Source organism: Amborella trichopoda, chromosome 3 (genome assembly GCF_054954075.1).
Source record: "Amborella trichopoda isolate Santa Cruz 75 chromosome 3, AtrichopodaSantaCruz75HAP2 v2.0, whole genome shotgun sequence".
Lineage (NCBI taxonomy): Eukaryota > Viridiplantae > Streptophyta > Magnoliopsida > Amborellales > Amborellaceae > Amborella > Amborella trichopoda.
Genome location: NC_142338.1, coordinates 38,891,363 through 38,909,174, shown reverse-complemented (window position 1 = coordinate 38,909,174; position 17,812 = coordinate 38,891,363). Strand labels below are relative to the sequence as shown.

The following is a 17,812-nucleotide window of genomic DNA, read 5'->3' as shown; positions in this document are numbered from 1 at the left end:
AGATTTATTTAGCGCTCTTAATTTATTTTGTTTTATTTATTTTTGCATTTATACGTGTGAGTTTTTTGGTCTTTCTTTTACCTCTTGTGCCATTTAATTTATTTTGATTTAGTCTCAACTCTCAACCACGCCCTATTTTGCGTTCTGTAAGGTTGGTGAAGCTTTTCATGCTCCATCTGTGTAGGTTCAGATTTTCAAACCTTTTTTATATTTATTTTGGGTAAGTAAAAAAAAAAAAACGAATATTTCATTATTAAAAATCAAGAATTTTCATAATTTAAGGATATTGAAAATTAAGATTAAGTTTTTATTTTTTAAAAGCTTCGGATAAATATGGAAATTTGAAATTATTTTTTTAACTTTTTGGATATAGAAAATCCAAAATTAAGAATTATTTTATTTTTTAGAAAAATAATTAGATCGTAATTCAGATTTTTAATTTAAAAAAAATTAGACATTAAGCTTTTTTTTTCTTTCTAATTTTTGGATATTAAAAATATGAAATTGATAGTCAATATCATTTTTTAAAATAACATAATTCTTAATTTCTAATTTTTTAAATAAAAATCAACAAAATTCTTCTTTTAGATTTTTAGTATCTGAAAATTAGCAAAAAATAAAGTCAGCTTATTTTGAATAAACATTGGATTATTAAAATTGGAATTAAGTTTTTCTATATAAAAAAATCTAGATATTCAAAATGTGAGAAATGCATAATACGGGTTCTACCTAATTTTAGTATATTGAAAATTTGTAAGTTTTTTTCTAATTTTTTTATATTGAAAATCTGAAATTAAGAATCAAGCTATTTTAAAAATAACATAATATTAATTTCAGATTTTCAAGTAAAAATTAACATAATTGTTACCTTGCTAGGAAGCCAAAATAGATGGTGGAGGAACAACAATTTTACACTTGTGGAGCATGTACGTGCAGCGTTTAAGAAGGAAGGCGAGAGGTTATGTTGCGAGAGGTTATGTTGCTGGTATAAAATAGGGAAATTATTGTAAATATACTTATATTTTTATAAAATAGGAAAAAAAACCTCCAAATTTTCAAAAACCTCGTCTACAACATTTTTTATTATTTTCGGGTTTTTTTGGAGGAAAATGCCCTTTACGGTAATCGTTTTAAGTTTTAGCGCAATTAAAATACCAGTAAAACTGTTAAGTTAGGGAAAAGTTTACATAGAGCCGATGCTCTAAACAATCACATTTGAGATTACCTCAAAACGTTTGCTAGACGAGATTGTTTTGATGCCCAAAAGTCTTCAAATTGATCATCTCGACATCAAGATGCATGGACATGAGAAAAAAATTGATTTTAAGTTTTGGAAATAGTGTATTTTGTAATGCATTTTTTTACCTTCAATTTTCAAGATTTTCAAGTTTTCACAGATCTGTCGATCCACACTATTTTTTAAGCTTTAAACTTTATAAATAAAGATGAAAATATATTTTAAGGCTATTACAAAGATTTCTAGTGTTGAAGTCACATTTCTCGATACTATTTAAAGGTAGGCTCTAATTTGATTGTTTAGAGCCTAGGCTCTATACAAACTGCACCCTTTAAGTAATATTACGGTACTTAAAGTACCATAATATATTACATTTTCGTTACGATATTCTTTGTACCATAATAGGTTAAAGTTTTACTACAACAATCTATATGTTGTAATACTTTCGCACATTATTAACCCTAACCCGAAGCCCATTCTTTCTTTACGGTGTTTTTGTTCTACCATGAGGAGCTCTCAACCTTTTGGTCAATCTCTCACCAATCTCTCATCTCTCACGGTCTTTCTCCCTTATCAGATATTTGATCGATTGTATTGTTTTTATAGGTTATAGATGCATTAATGTATATGGGTGCGTTTTCTATAAGGTTGCAACCTTAAACAATCCAATTAAGGTTGAACTCCAAATTTTATCCTAACATGCAATTTTGTTGTAAAACATTTCTTAAGATTATCTTAAAATATATTTTCATATTTCATTAGAAAATTTTAAACTCAAAAAATGGTTAAAATCAAGAAGATCTATAAACATATGAAAATCTTGAATATGGACGGTCTAGATAATGTGTTGCAAGATGCACTATTTTTTAGACTAAAAAACTTTTGTTTTTTATATTCATACATCTTGATGTCAAGATGATCACATAGATTTCCAACATTAAAACAACCTTTCTAATAGATTTTTAAGGTGCATCTATAATTCTACATTTTAAGGACCAAAATGAACAGTGATTTCGCCTACCTTCATCACTGTTCAAAGTTCATCATACGGTCACAATTATCTAGTAGTGTTTCGTTTTTAATTTTTTTTATACAAATAAGAATGACTTAAAATTTGGATGGTATTTACATCTTAGTGAGGCACACCTAATAAAAATATAAAACAAATAATTCAAAAAAACATATTGACCAAATACCCCTGAAACTTTTCGAGGGTATTTTGGTCAATGTTTTTCATGTAAAATAGTTTTTTTGATATTTTTCGTAGATTTACCTATTTTTGATGAACACACGCTCTAAGTTTCAGGTCCTTCCGATTTGTAAAAAAAAACACTATCGAACAATCGTGACCGTGCGATGAACTTTGGACGGTGATGAGGGTAAGAGAAATCACTGTTCATTTTTACCTATAGGTGTTTTGTAGTATGTGTGTGTGTGTGTGTAGACTCTAAATGTACTACATATTTAACATATCAAGATAGTTATAGACTTGAAAAAAATTGTAAGTTTTTTTAACCTTAATTGAGAAATATAATGATATTTTTTTATTATTCTGCTGGATTGTTTGGATGGTGTGTGAAAATACAAGATTTCATTTGCTCGATATCTGTATGGGTTTGTGTTATTGTTGGCACAATCTGCCAAGGAAGCTCCATTATCGGCACTACTACTGGTCCAAACACTTTAAATCTATTTCACAAGATTTTTGGATTGCAATCCCAAAATATTGTAATTTTGGGTACATCCAAACTAGCCCTTAGAGAGAGACAGAGACATCAATTAGTGCATATGTTTTTTAAAAATCAGTGCAATTTGTTTTTTGGAATATTGAAAATTGTTATGCACACAACAACAAGTCGAGTAAAGGTTGACATATCAATTGCATGCATTATTTGTAGCTTATAATTTAGGGATTTTCTACATATTTTATTTGCATCATAATTGTCATTGCTTTACATAATTATCCTATACTTTGGTTTCTTTAAGTGAGAAAATTTCATGATCTTGATTTTGTTAACTCATTTTTTGTGATTATGCTATGCTATATTTTTGTTGAAAATATCAAATATCCTTGTAGACTATCTCTCTTGTGCTAAAACATATTCATATATTTCTTTGAGGTTGCAGCTCACTAAGAGTCGACAACCTATTGATTTGACTGGCAGACAATCCTGTTCTTCTAATTACTGTGATTAAACCTACTTAATTCACTTGTACCAAAAGAGTCCAGTATGATTAAACCTACTTGATTCACTATGACTAAACCAAAAGAGTCCAGTGTAATTACTATCAGTTTGTTGTTTATGGGATCATGGCATAAGATGTATCCTTCCCTGGAGGTCCTGAGATTCCTACATTGCTTAATAGACAGAAAGAACATATATCACAGAAGATCTGGGAAGGAGATGTATGTACAAGTTTTTAAAATTATATTTTTTTTCTATCATGTTAGTTAATCAATTTATCTATTTAAGTAACTGCAATCACAAATTCCATTTCATGATCAAGAAAATGCCCACAGGGTTGATGAGAAGCCCAATGCAACTTCTTTATGGCCTTTAACAAACAACGATCAAATTGATTTGGTTCGGAGATCAAGATTGTATTATTTGACCATAGTACCGATGACTCGGCATGATCATGACATATTTTCTACTATTATCGAGAGGTGGCACATAGAGACGAACACCGAGCACTTCAATGTAGATGTTAGAAAGATAATGCCTACTCTTAAAGATGCATGAAAAATTCTCTGGTTAAAGGTGACTGGTGTAGCTGTAACGTTGAGGAGAGTGGACAACGACGGGGAATATATAGTCTGCATGGTAAGATATCTGCCACCTGGTTGTAACCATTCTATTATCCAGTTGACATGGCTGAGGAACATTTTTAAACGGCTACCGTAGAACTATAACAACACCACTCTTTTACGATACACCCATGCCAACCTCCTATATTTAGTCAACGGCACAATATTTGCAGATTCCATAGATGGTATGGTTCCTATAGTATATTTACAGCTTTTTGAGGATATGGAAGTAGCTGGTCAGTGTGCATGGGGTGCAGCTGCCCTAACTTTTTTGTTTCGAGGCTTGTCAAAGGTTGTTCGTCCTGGTTATCAATACCTAAGTGGATCAACCACTATTTCGTTGGTAATGCTAGTATATTAATGTTTTGATAGTTTTCTTAAAGTTTGATAGATATTTTTTATTTTAATTATAATTTTTTATACATGTATTTTAGTGCTGAGCGTACGAGCATTTCAAATTGTTGTGCCCAATTCTCAAAGAAATAAGGGCCAGGCAACCTAGATCCATTTGGTGGGCCCCTCCTAGAGAATGGGATAACGATCACAACTTCGGTCTCATGGGGCGACATGAGATTGCTAACGAGCGGATAAATGATGTTAGTATATAATAATTATCATTGATTGATATTTTAAATAAATTTGGCGGCAAGTTATTTAACTTAAAATTTATCTTTGTTATGTCATAGGTCACATGGATCCCATACGATGATTATCCTGACCTAAGAGAAAAAACTAAAGAGGATAGATATTATGTGCTTATTGTCTGTCAGATTGCTTTGTGTTGTACATATCTCATATGTTGACACATTTGTGAGGAGTAAATGCCAGATTGTGTGCTCCGGTAGTTTCGGCTTCACTAAGGGATACCGGTTGATCCCTTGCAGTGGGAGAGGAGGAAGAGAAGGGGAAAGAAGACTGACAACTAGGCAGATGAGCTTTGAAGTGAAATTGATATGTGGACAAATATGTTAAATTTTGTCAGGAAAATGAATATATGTTCAATGAGAAGCCGACACAAGAATATATTGAGTGGTACAAGCTAAGGACTAGGCCCCTCATTCATAATCCATTAAGGAAACGTCCCTCCAAATATGCACCTCGAGGTTATAATGATGAAGATAGAATGGTAATAATATTTGAGAGCCATGTTGTTTTATTCACGACATTTAATTTTAGAAGTCTCAATAATCTATTTGCATATTTCATATGACTTGATGCAGCCTTGGGACATCAGCCATGCAGCTCAACTTGTACGTGAAGTCACAATTCAAGAAATTGAGACCTAGTTGGGGAAGCATTAGAATTGCTGAAAATTTATGACTCAAAAGCTGCAAGGGATGAGGATGCATCTAAGGAATTGGAGGTGGATGATGGGATGGAAGATAATGTATACCACCAATATGGTTTCCTGCTCAAGCAGATAAGGGGCCAAGTAATACACAACCCATACCCACATCGGTTCAACCAGAGGAGCATAGATTTAACTTACGTCCTTGTGTGGCAAGACGAGAGGAGAGCAGCTCACAACAGGAGAGCAGCTCAAATACAGAATTGCAGTTGCCATAGTGGGTTAGAATTTGTCAATACGACGAAAGTATTCATGATAATATGTTTTTTTGTTGTAAAGAGGACGGTAGTGCCTATATTATGTAAAGAGATCAGTAGTGCCTACATTGTTTTATTGTGACATGTGTGATATATATGAAAAGTTGAAACATCTAAATTTTGTGTTATTTGTATATCTTTTTTAAAATTTGCGTGATATATATGAAAATTTGAAATGAGAACCTATGATAGCTTATAACACTACTCTATATCTTATATTCTTATTGGAATGATAATCTATGATAGCTTGGATGTGTCACCAAGCTATTGTGTTGTATTGGTTCAATAAGTTTATAACACTACTCTTGGTTTCAGCAATTAGATCTTTACCTTAATGTGAATGAACCATCCAATTCAAATGAACCTTAGCTATGTAGGTCTATTCCTATTAGATTGACCCGAAAATAGCATATCCAAATGATAAGAATGAACCTTAATGCGAATGAACCATCCAATTATAATGTATGCAAAGACTTGGTTTCATCAATTAGCTATTTTAGAGGGTTTTCAGAGGATTTTTTTAGCATTACAGTCTTTTGAGTATCATATTGCGATAAAATGATTATCGTAATACTGTTTTTGAGCAATACAGTACTCAAAAGACCGTAATGCTAAAAAACCTTCTGAAATCTAAAGAGTTTTTTAACATTACGGTCTTTTGAGTACCGTAACGGTCAAAAACAATATTACGGTAATCTTTTTATCGTAATACTTATTACGGTAAAAAGATTACCGTAATACTGTTTTTGAGCATTACGGTACTTAAAAGACTGTAATGCTAAAAAAATTAAATAAGCTTGAACTTAAGTGATCTTAAACATACTTCACGCATACCACATTACATAAAATTCAAATAACTTGATCACATACTTTCTAAAAATCATATCAGCAGACATTAGCCTCTTTACAAATTCATATACGTGATTTACATGTCATATCAACAAACACAAAATGGCATATCCAAAAAATATGAACTGACAATAATGGCCTCTTTACATTAATTCATATCCTTGATGTACATGCCTTCTAGTTATGGCCCATGACCCCATATCGGCTACACTTAAGAGGTCTAATCTCTTTGTACTCTATTTTCCTGCGTCGTTTCTTTGACCGACCAGTGGTTCGCCTTGCAGCTGGCGACAATACTATTGTATGGACAATCTCTGACAACTCTAGTGCATCAGGAATTGGGTTGAAGGGAAAGGAATATGCTTTATGGTACATTTGAACTGTGAAATAAACGTCGCAAAAGTTTGTAATATCTTCATGCCTATGATCTACAGTGGCGATTGCATGACTGCACGACAACCCACTAACCAACCACACTCTACAACTGTACGTACGAGTCGCCAAAGTAACAACATATTTCTTATCTGAATTGATCTCATATATACCATCATGTGCCCATGTGTCTGTATGAAGGAATTTAGACTTATCCCTCCTCATGTCTATTACCTTTTGGGCCTTCGGTGTAAGCACATTGCTCCATTCTAAAGATATGATCATCTTCTTTGAAAATTCTCTCATAAGCTTAACCCTTAGGCATTCAAGGAGTTTAATAAGGGGCTTCTCCCGAGCCTTTAATATCCACCGGTTATTATTCTGAGATGTACAATATAAGATGATTGTATCTACACCCTTGAATATGTGTTTGCCTAATATTTTGGATGATGTAACATGATCCAGTCATAGGCCTCATCATTTGCATTCTTAATCTTTGCCATGTACTCATCACGTGCAGCTTTCTAATAAAGCTTTGTGAGCACCGAATTTATGTAGATCTCTTTGAAGTTATCGGCAAGGTGATTCATACAATAGCCTTGTTTATTAGTTGGGAATACTTTTTCAATTGCGGCTTATAACCATTTCTGACAATCTGATATAGTAATCAATGGTGGCAGATCAGACCTCTCGTCAAATTGCTCATTGAAAAGCTCTAGGAACCAATTCCAACTTGGTGTATTTTCACTCTCAACCACTACATATGCTATAGGAAATATATTTTCATTTGTATCTACCCCAACTGTAGCCAATAGTATCCATTTGTGTCTTCTCTTAAAAATGTCTCATCTAGTCCCATAAGTGGCCTGTAACCAAATATAAAACTATACAAACATGGATGGTTGCCTATAAACACGCGCTCAAACCCATCGAGATCTACTGTTTGAATAATCATTACGGTTTCAAGGATAGTGATTCGGATCTTATGAAGGTACTTGGCGAGGTCCTTGTATTCCTTCGTGTGGGAACCCTCATTTATCTCTTGTACAAACTCTTTGCCCTGCCATGCTTGTTGGTAAGATAGCATGATACCGTGATCACGTTGTATATCATAAACCACATCTTCAGGTGTTAGATTAGGCATATCATTCAAACGGTCTTTAATCTTGCTTGCCACCCAGTAGCTTAGGGTAAGCGGCTGATGAACCCTACCTATTCCGCCGGCACATAAGTGCATGTTTACAAATTTCTTCACCCTGAAGAAGTTTGTTGTATTAACACTCCAACAGCGCACTTGCCAAGAACACCCATCTGCAACACACCTTGCCCATACACATCTCTTCAATCTTTTTATAAACTTCATATTGAAGTTTTGTGATCTGGCATAATCAATAAGGTGATTACGGCATGCATGTACCTCGTCAAAATCCTGATCTTGTAGAAGTACAACTTCGTAACAGTTAATCCTGAGGGGGCTTCCTATCGGATCGATGTCGTCGATATGCCGCTCAATTTCTGAATCATGCGAATCTTCTACACCTATGGCAGCAGCACCTTCACTATGAACTACTTACTCTGGTCGGGAAGTGCTGTAGAAAAAAAATTTAAGGACGAGTTAGAATTATCCTAACACAACATAAAATTAACAAATAAGAAATTTAATGATTTTCATTGCAAACTTCTTACATGATCAATCTTGATGGACCTTTATCGGGCATTGTTGGTGGTCGATATTTAGTGTAGTTAGACTCAATAGGTCTGTTTGATATGTACATAGCGGTGGGAGACGACCCTTCTATCATATTTACAATGTCATCATCATCATCAATACATATCATATTAATGTTACTTGATAACTCTTGGTTAATATACCTAATAGTTATGGTACTTGGGGCACAATTTGGTATTTTTTACAAGTGATCCTTTACTTGGTCAAATGATGCGATCCTTTTAAAAAATATAACCTTCATGTCCCCACCATCATAGAAAATACATCCATCATTAGATTTCCTCTTGAAAAAACCACCAAAGTGTAAAACCGTTTTCACTTTGTTGTCACCCATTATTGTTGCGCACAGGCTCAATCATTGCATAAAAATTTCAGATGGAAACAAATATAAAATAATTATAAGAAGTTTCAAAATGCTTACATATAATGTGGATGTTGCATTATAGAGGGATATTAGATTGCATTACAGATACCAAAATATAAATAAAATTACAATGGACAACCCAACTACATCAAGTATTATAGAAAAACATTATTTTGATGACCAACCATTAAATAAATCTAAAACTTATTTATGCAACAATATAAATAAATCTAAAACGTATTTATGCAATATTTTAATCAAACTATATCAAGTCCTATAGAACAACAACATAATATTTTATGACATACCTATAAAATAGTGTTGGTATGTATATTTGATGCTCTCAAAGACCTCGTTCAAAGATTGATATATAATAGATGATATGATGAAAATGGATGAGAGAGATAGAAAATGGATGAGAGAGGGAGAAGGCTAAGAAAAAGGAAAATGCTAAAGAAATCGTGAAAATAGGGTTTTATGCCAATAAATGGTAAAAAAAAAGGCAAGAGAAAATTCCGGTTATTTTAATACCGTATAATATATCTAAAGTATTACGGTAGATTTAGTACCGTAATTGAATGTTATTACATTACGGTAATTAACGTACCGTATAAAATGTTCTAATAATTACGGTAAATAAATTACCATATAAAATTGGCTAGTCATTCCGGTATTTAAATTAACGTAATGCTCTTCACGATAAAAAGACTACAATGAAGGTCATTTTTGTCTAAAAAAAACCCAAAAATAGTGAGAAAAGGTGTAGACGAGGTTTTTGAAAGTTTGGGATTTTTTTTCTAATTTTGCGAAAATATAGGTATATTTACGATAACTTTCCTATAAAATACTAATCATTGAAATATATTCAATATTGAAAAATAATTCTAATAATCCCTTTTTTTGGATAAGTCCATAGGGGAGAAGGTCCCCTACCTATTTTTCATTAATAAATGAAAAATAGAAGTTTACAGCTCCTTTATTTTATAACCTTAGAGCAGGTGCCTTGTGTCAAATCATGAGTTAAAGCAAGACAAATAAAATTTGGCGGATAAGAATGCCAAACAGTACCCCTCTTTGCAAGAATATCAGCTATCATATTAGCTTCAAGAAAAATGTGAGAGATGGACCACCCACTATTAAAGAGACGTCGACAATTTGTTGCAACCGTATATAACTTCCATGGAGGATGGAAGCATTCATAAATAACATTAACGAGCAATGCTGAGTCACTTTCAATCTAAATAGGGTAGCACTGTAGTTGATAAGCTATGATCAATCCTTCTTCAAGGGCGAGTAATTCTGCAAAATTATTAGAAACAATTCCAAAAGGTTTAGCAAACGCTGCAATAAAAGCATCATCAGAATTCCTAATATTACCACTCCCCCTGCTTGCCCTGGATTATGCAAAGAAGCCCCATCAATGTTTAGCTTGAAGTGAATAGCGCTAAGAAATAATCATGCCACTGGAATAGTAATTTTATCCCTCTGATGATATCATTTTAACTTTAAAATATCAATGATCGTCCTTTCTGACAAATGAATATCTGTGATTTAGCATCTGCTAATTCCTTAACATGATAAATGATCTGTATGACCAATTGCTCCCTTCTGGTCAACCTATCCTAGAAAAATCTTCGGTTGCATTCCGATCATAAGAACCATACAGTTGTGAAGAATAAAGAAGTCAAGATATTAAAGAACCCATTTGATTTGAATCCGAAAGTTAACAAGTTTCTCAACATAATAGGAATAAAAATGCCAGAGATGAAGTATTACCACACCACCAAGCAACCGACCTCCATATAACCTATCAGAAATCACAAAGAAATAATAGATGACATAGACTATATTCATTATTTTTTCAAAAGGAGCATATAGGAGGAGCCATAGTAGTCTCAAGCTGCTGCAAGAGAGAAATAGTAGGTAACCGATAATGTAGGGTCAACTAGGAAAATCATTTCACTCGAGGTGATATTTTGCTGACCAGGGTTCTGAATATCGGCTGGGATGTTCCCTTGTAACGGATAAACTCCCTAGCTTCTTTAATTGAGAAAAAATTGCTCGCATAATGAATCTGTACTAAAAAATCCCTATTTGGTTGTAGTAGAAAGATAATGCTCTCCACCTCTTTCCATATCTGTATCAAATAACCTAATGTAGGCATGGGTAAAACCCAAGACTTAAGATCACATCCAATACAATCAGAGACCTTTGGCATAGCAACCTCAAGGTTCTGATGAACAGTCATACCATAAGAGCCCCATAAGAGTCCCTTTAATAAAGAGAGTAGAGTGGGAGTCAAAAATATATTAGACGTCCCCTTTTCTTCTTTTTTTTAGCAGCAAAATATAACCTAAAAGATTGCTCTCTCTAGGCTCTTGAATATGTATTGGACGTCCCTTAGATATGAGAGAGAGAGAGAGAGAGAGAGAGAGAGCTCAAAAGATCCCACATCAAAAAACCGTGGTACAAAAACAGCTGTGAGTGGGGCCCATGATTGCATGAAAAGTGGGGACCACTTTTCAAAAAAATAAAATAAAATAAATCTCACAACCCAAAACAAATTTTAAAAAAGTGATGACATCATAAACGGTTTGATGACATCATCATTGACCCATTTATGACGTCAAAACGGCTGGATCCTATTTTTGAAGTAGATTTGGAACGGTTTGGGCGATACCTGATTCCGGATCGGGTCAACTATTTTTTAAACACTGTCTACATGTAAAGTGATAATCATAGATAACCTTTTTCTTTTAGATTATATTCTTTATAAAAAAAAAAAAAAGGATATTATTTCTTCATTATTATTATTATGATTACTTATTATTATTTTTCAAAACTTTATGGTTTCATAGTAAGTTTAATAGAACTACAATATAATTATTACTAAAATTATAAACATATAATAATTATAATATGAAATATAATACTTATTATATGTAAAATTAGATTAAGTTTTACATATTAGGAGGATTATAAAATTAACATTTGATACGTAATTTTATCTAATGTAATATCTATAAGTTTCTTTATAGATTTGTTTATATTACCAATGGTATTAATGTCGTAAATATGTGAACCTATATAATTAAGATTATATGTTGTATTTTTAATTATATTCCCTAGTGTTTTGTTCTCCTTCCCTCACTATATTTGTGTATATTCCATATTTAAGTCAATATTTGTATCTATTCCTTATTTTTGTAAAAATCTTATCGCTATTTTTATTCATTAAACTACTAAAAAGGGAATGCTATTCAGTTTGATTAATGTAATTTGCCATCTAATTTGCAAATTAAATTAGTTTATCTCATTAAGAAATAATACTTAATGAAATAGATACTAATTGATAGACAAAAAGAGTTGTGTTTATATGAGAAATATAACTGGAACATTTATCTCAACATGCAACCTTTATTGTCAAAATTCATAACAACGTTTTTTTAGATTTTTAGTTTCTCATCTTCCTCGTAAGCTTAAGAAATATAGTTAGTATTCAAGCCTATGAAAATAGATAGTATAGAATACTTTATAATCATCTAACAATCAAAATGACTAAACTATTCTTTAAATATGAATATAAATAATTTTTAAAAATTATGTCCATAACTATGTTAATATACAATGATTTGCATATTAGAAAACATTCAAAAACTATTTCTTTGAGTTTTTAGAGAAAAGCAGAACTTGGAGGTCAAACCACCTGAGAGACTGATAGGCAATAGAAATGGAAGTCTAGCTATCATAAGAAAACTTTACTATCATTTTGTCATCTCCATTCCTAATAAGTTACACAAAGAAAATGGAAAACTTAAGTGTAAAAATAGTAAGTAGAAATTGAAATCTCAGTGAGAACATTTAATTTCATTGTATTTCATAGCCCCGGGGCAAATAAAAATGTGTACAATACCTCTAATTTATAGGGTTATAAAACTATGTATTACTACAGAGAAATATCTATGCTATGAACTACCTTCCAAATATAGGTAAAAAAAAGGAAAAATATTATACAGAAAAAATAAATACAAGGTTGCTACAACTTCACACTCCCCCTTAAAATCGAGATGCTTTAAGAGAGAGAAACTGGAGTTTGAATAATAAATTGCATAACCAAGTAAATGGATTTTTGAATTGGAGCACAAAGAGGTATCAGAAGGCCTAAGAAACTGAAGCCAAAACATAGTAGGCTCGAGCAACGATTGATCAACAGACTTTTACAATAGACAGAAGCTTTAGATCTTCATCAAATATAGAGAAACAATTGAAACAGATAAAACAACTGGAAGGGGGCTCAAAAATCTGATAAACTGGTTTCTAATGGTGAACTAATTTCTGATGGCCCAATCCAAGATCAACAATTTGCAGACAAGAACAAATACGGTCGAGTAATAACAGACTCAATCACACAGAAACATGACAAAGCGAAGATGATTTCAGGAACAAGACATCATCTTTCGTTCTTTTCTTTTTTTTTATTAATAGCTGATCAAAAGAGAAGAAAAGGTCAGTCCATCACACCTTCATGGTTCGTCATAAGATAAAAACACAACCCTATGGTGTACTGTTTGAAAGGGTTTATATGGCCATTTTTCAAACCTTTAAAGAAAAGAAAATGTGTGGTTTACCTTTTCAAAAGAATTGGGAAGGAATAACATGAAAAAAACAAAACCAAAAGATAAAGGTGAAGGAGAACCAAGAAGAAAAACAGGAGAGAGAAACTTCACAAAAAAAAACATGAGAGAGGGGGCAGCTGGAGAAGATATGTTCGTACAGATAAAACTACGGGGAAAGATCATATTTAGACAAAGGCCAAATCCATCAGGAAAATGAGTGCAAGGTTAGATTTGGGATTGGAAACTTCACTTTATAATTATGGAGATGGCCACAAGGAAGGTGCTGAAAACTTCACAAGAAAACTTCGTGAGAGTATATGTTTTTAACATTTTTGAGAAGTATTTTAGGCAAGAGCCATCTTAAAGTCGGATGGCTTCTCAACTGCTTAGCTACCGTTTTTTTTTTACCTCCCTTTTTTTTCATGATAAATATGAGTGGGTAGTTTTTCAGATCTGGTGGTTTCAAATACTTTTAAGACAAAGGATTTCATAGGCGGTTTGTGAGACAAGTAGTTTCAGGGGATCTCTGAGATAGAGTAGGTTTGAAGCTAATTTTGTAGAGGCGGTTTTTAAAGACGAGTTTCAAAAACAAGTTTTAGATCGGGTTCTAGAAATTTCAGGTTCATAGTAGTTTTCCACATCTAAGATGCAGAGGGGCAAATGACATATGGGTTTTCAGGCTCATAGATCAGGTCCCACTTTGCTCTGATACCAAGTGAGAAACTATTAATTTTTCAAAGCCCCCATGGAAACTAAAGATGTATACAAGACCTCCAATTTATAGGGTTACAAAACCGTGTACTATTATAGAGAGAAAGATATGCAATGAATCACCTTCTTATATGGGTACACAAAAAAAGAAAAAAAAATATTGCACATAAATAATATATGCAGGTTGTTGTAAATTCACTTATCTCTCTCTCTCTCTCATGAATCTCAAACTTCTAGAAAGAACAAAATTACATTATTCTCTCATAAAGATTGTTAGCTAAAGCTTATTGTTTCTCCCTTTTTGTTGATATTTTTTCTTTCTGAAAGATTGTTAACCACAACTTAATCTCGCCCCCATAATCTCTCACATTTTGATCATAGACTCATTGAAGCTATCTATATGGCGTAGGCCTATATATACTTCAAAAAACCTCCCCCTCTCATCTATTGATCATAGTCTTTGCATCTATATATATGGTGTTCACATGAGTTTTAATGTATATATAAATTGCATGATTCAACTCTATCGGTGTGATTAAAATCTTAGCAATTTAAAATTATGGCTTCATCCCCATGTCTTCTCTATCTATTTTTTTCAGTAGTAATATTATATTTCGTAGTTGACTTCCTAAAGGAGATTATTCAATCCTTTCACTTGGGCCCAAGCGAAGCAAAGGATATGACACTTGCACCAAAATACTCAAACTCTAGAGTGGCATCCTATGCATGCAAATATAGTAACAATTGTTAATCTAATATTATTGTGGCAATCTCTCTTGCGCAAGCGTAACAAAGGGTACGACACTTGTACCAGAATGCTCAAAATCTAGGACGGCATCCTATGCATGCAAATATAGTAACAGTTGTCAATCTAACATCATTGTGACTGCCTCTCTTGCCCAAGCGTAGCAAAGGGTATGGCCCTTCCACCAAAATGATCAAAATCTAGAGCGGCATCCTATGCAAAATATAGTCTAACATTATTGTTCTAAATATCAAAAATGATTTTGAAACTCAACACCATTGTCCACTTTGCTTTTGTGTATGTGAGAGACAGAGAGAACCATTTCTTCCTCTGCGGGTCATTAGAGACAGTCTCATTTATTACTTAAATAAAGAGAGCAAGGCTACCTTTTTTATCCTTGAAAAAGAGAGAAAAATAGATTGTGACCAAAATAGCCAAGAGCATGCTGCCTAGTTCATGAATGGAAAAGCTAGATGGTAGATGGTGGATCAATAGTAAGCATATGGACCGAATATAGGAATCATTATCTATGAACTATTTATAAAACTTTATCAACATTTGTTACAACCTAGCGATGTATATCAATAAATAAACACATTTGGGACTATAGAAATAAATCACAGAGGAATCTACCAGATACATGACATTGAAACTTTAATACCTTTGGTTGTGGACCACCCTTTCATTTCACTTCCATTACACCCCAATATTTAAGCATTATAGATGACCAACTTATACTTTGTTTTAATGAGCTTGAAACAACCAGATTGAGATTGAGATTGATCAAAGGAAGGCAAGCGTAAGCTTGGCTTAGATAGTTTAGTTACTTATGCTATGTTTTAATATCTCATGAGTCATATCAAATTCTTATATTTACCTGCCTTAATGGGTAGCTGTAGTTGCGAAACTAGGACTTTGACTCGAAATAAAATCAAGTTTTCTTCAATGGTGGCAAAAGAGGGAGGGTTTTGTTTTTCCCCCTCAATATGTTAATATTAGTGAAACATTTATATTATAATCATTTTTTTGATAAGCATGGCTCCACTACGTGAAGGGCCTATTGGTAAAATTGCAAAAGATAATTTTCCTATATAAACCCCATCCGTTGTGCTCTTGTCCATTACTACAGAAGTCATTTTCATGTCATTACTTGATAAACATGGCCTTGAGAGATGTAAAGGAAGAGCATTATGGTCTTGTTCCTTCTGCTTATTTTAACCAGCTTTCTTTCTCAAATCTAGTCCTAAAGGGAGAAGGCTGCTTTATCTCTTTAGGAAAGAGAAGGTCTTATGATCGTCTCAATCTCCATTTTTTCAAATATTTTGCTATTCCATTGTATATTGCAACGAGAGAGGAACTGGTTATCATTGTTGAAGTTTGTCCTTCTGGTCTAGCTACTTCTGCTTGTTTGAAAAACCTCTCTTACTTAAATCAAGGAGGATAGTGCAAGTTTTGAAGACATGTACAAACAATGGTGGAACACATGGAAATTCTTATTTTTAAATTTTGGTGGGTTTCTCACGCCTTCTTTATTGAGATACTTTATTGTACGTACCCAAAAAAAAAAGATTATTATCTGAATGCACAGTACCATCAAATTTCTCATGTATTTTCACTCGACTTCCGATATTTTATTATTACAAATTAAATAGTAAATTTAAGGATCTATGATTTCAAAAGGCAAGGAATTTCACTTAAGAAGGGAGAGGACATGGCATAAAATTAAGTTGCTTGCAAAAGGTAACCATTTCCCTACCTCATTGTATCTCATTGTGGATCTAATATTTTGTGGAAAATAGAAAAATGGTGAATGCTATCTTTTTATGCAGTGAAGAGAAAACTCGAGCTCAACTACTGTTGAATAGAAATTGAAGTGTATGGTACCTATAATGACATTTGTCGTTGAATAAATTCAAAATAATTGAAAGATAGACACTAGTAAAGAAAAAAATTGGGACTTCACCCTTCTTATTTTGTATATCTCACTCTCTTTTAGCCTTACCGTATTGCATTCATGATTTCCAATATTGCATTCATGATTTCCAATAAAAGGATTGTTTCCTCTCAATTTTTTTGCATCTTCTCCATTTCCATTCACTTTCTAAAGATATCTCAATCTGTCGTAGTTTTTTTCCTCTTGTTCTAACTAACCTCTTTCCAAAGGTGTTTTATTAATTTGCTCTCTCTTAGGCTAATTCTTGGTATTTCATGTTGTCATTCATGATAGGAGGATGTGAATGAGAAGATCAAAGGATAGAAGAGAGAAAGAAATAGAGGTTTTCCCTTCATTTTTTTTTCCCCCCTTTTTTCTCTCTTTTGAGTTGAGGATTAATGGTGAAAGATTTCAAGTCAATTAAATGTGGCAATGCTGCTTAGCCGATTATGAAGAAGAGAAGCCATCAGATGATGAGTAAGGTCTTGAGTATTGAAATTAGGTTTTGTAATTATAGAGTATTTACCATTTTTTATGTGAAGTAAATGGGGCCCATGTAATAAAGAGCTTTAAAGCATTAGTACTTCTGATGCCTCGATCTCTCTTTTGGAAAAAATACTGACTTTGAACCATTCATTTTTTTGACGCCCATAATGTTTGGAATCTTTCTAATCAATGTTGTTACAATATAGATATGACATGCACTATGTGTGCTCTGTCATTCAAGTTGGGATGCATAATATGCATTCTATAATATTATAGATCGTGAAGTCTTTATATTCCAATTGAGTTTCCTTAAATATGGATACAATTACTTGGCTCGACATAGTGGGGTTAAATAT

At 32.8% G+C, this 17,812-nt stretch overlaps 1 long non-coding RNA gene across 1 annotated transcript; it reads left to right on the top strand.

The window, feature by feature from the left end:
• Window positions 1-16,156: 16,156 nt before the first annotated feature.
• Window positions 16,157-17,564, top strand: LOC148782872 (uncharacterized). Its single transcript, XR_016052504.1, has 2 exons — window positions 16,157-16,546; window positions 17,265-17,564. It is a non-coding gene; the product is annotated as an uncharacterized LOC148782872 (long non-coding RNA).
• The last annotated feature ends 248 nt before the right edge of the window (window positions 17,565-17,812 follow it).